General features: G+C 39.4%; 1 long non-coding RNA gene across 1 annotated transcript; it reads left to right on the top strand.

Moving 5' to 3' along the window:
• Window positions 1-221: 221 nt before the first annotated feature.
• On the top strand, window positions 222-782 carry LOC308286261. The gene is made up of 3 exons (XR_013962100.1): window positions 222-307; window positions 440-534; window positions 657-782. It is a non-coding gene; the product is annotated as an uncharacterized lncRNA (long non-coding RNA).
• The last annotated feature ends 271 nt before the right edge of the window (window positions 783-1,053 follow it).

Here is a 1,053-nt window from a genome sequence, read left to right on the forward strand (position 1 = left end):
TATGTTGTTTTTGGTTTTGGGATCTAAATGTTAAACGATTTCTTTTGGAATGTAATGCTTGTATGTTAGCTGCAATGTTGATTATTGAATTGATGTATTTTGAGTTTAATGCCAATGCCTAGTTGGGCAGATTAATGGAATTATTTTGTTTCAAGCCTGTAGTGCAGCAGATTATTTGAATTTGTTGTTTTTCTATTCATTTGTCCTTTTTCTTTGATCCAGGCCAGGTTTATTGCCTAGAACTGAATCTGAAAGATGGCGAGCCTGCAGAAAGACTGACACAATCCTGTCTGACCTATGGTTATGGGTAGGAAAAAGCAGCCGCAGTGACACTCATTCCTAGTTTGATTTGATTTTGAAGTAATGACTTTGAGTTTCTTTATAAAGTAATGATGTTTGAGTGCATTCATTTATTCATTTATTGTTTCAAACCATGCAGGGGAAGCTCAGCCTCACACCTGAAGCCCATCTGACAATCAGCTGACAATCAGTACCAGCTCCCAGATTGCTTCATTGAAGCCAAAGAAAGGCAGTGTAAGTGGGTTCATTATTCTGAACTGTGTGGAACGGGCAGATTGAACACCTCTTCTCTACCTTGTGGCTCAACTGTAATTATTCTGAAGCTCACCTCATTTCTCTCTCCCTCCCCCACCTAGGCTGGCTGGGTTCCAACACCCCCCAATTGGAATCCATAGTCTGCTCTGCCCACAGGACAGCAGCCCCATGTGAGCAGCCCCATGTGAGCCCCTAAAGTTCCAAGTTTTGACCCCCAGCCGCCTTCCCCTCAACGTTTTTCAATAAAAACAATTTAAGTTTAGTTAAGTCTGACTCTGCTAGCCACTTACAGAAAATAATGCTGCTACAATATTTTGCAATTGCAAATCCTTTGTGTAAATAAACTGAAATTCATACTATTGCATGACTATTTCTTTATCATGTTTCACAAGCATCTGGGTCTACAATGCCAGTGGTGTTAAAGTAACTGAGTACATTTACTCAAATACTATCCTTAGTATAATTTTGAGGTATTTTATACTTCACTTGTATACTCTT

Source organism: Nannobrachium achirus (genome assembly GCF_963921795.1).
Source record: "Nannobrachium achirus genome assembly, chromosome: 5".
NCBI lineage: Eukaryota > Metazoa > Chordata > Actinopteri > Myctophiformes > Myctophidae > Nannobrachium > Nannobrachium achirus.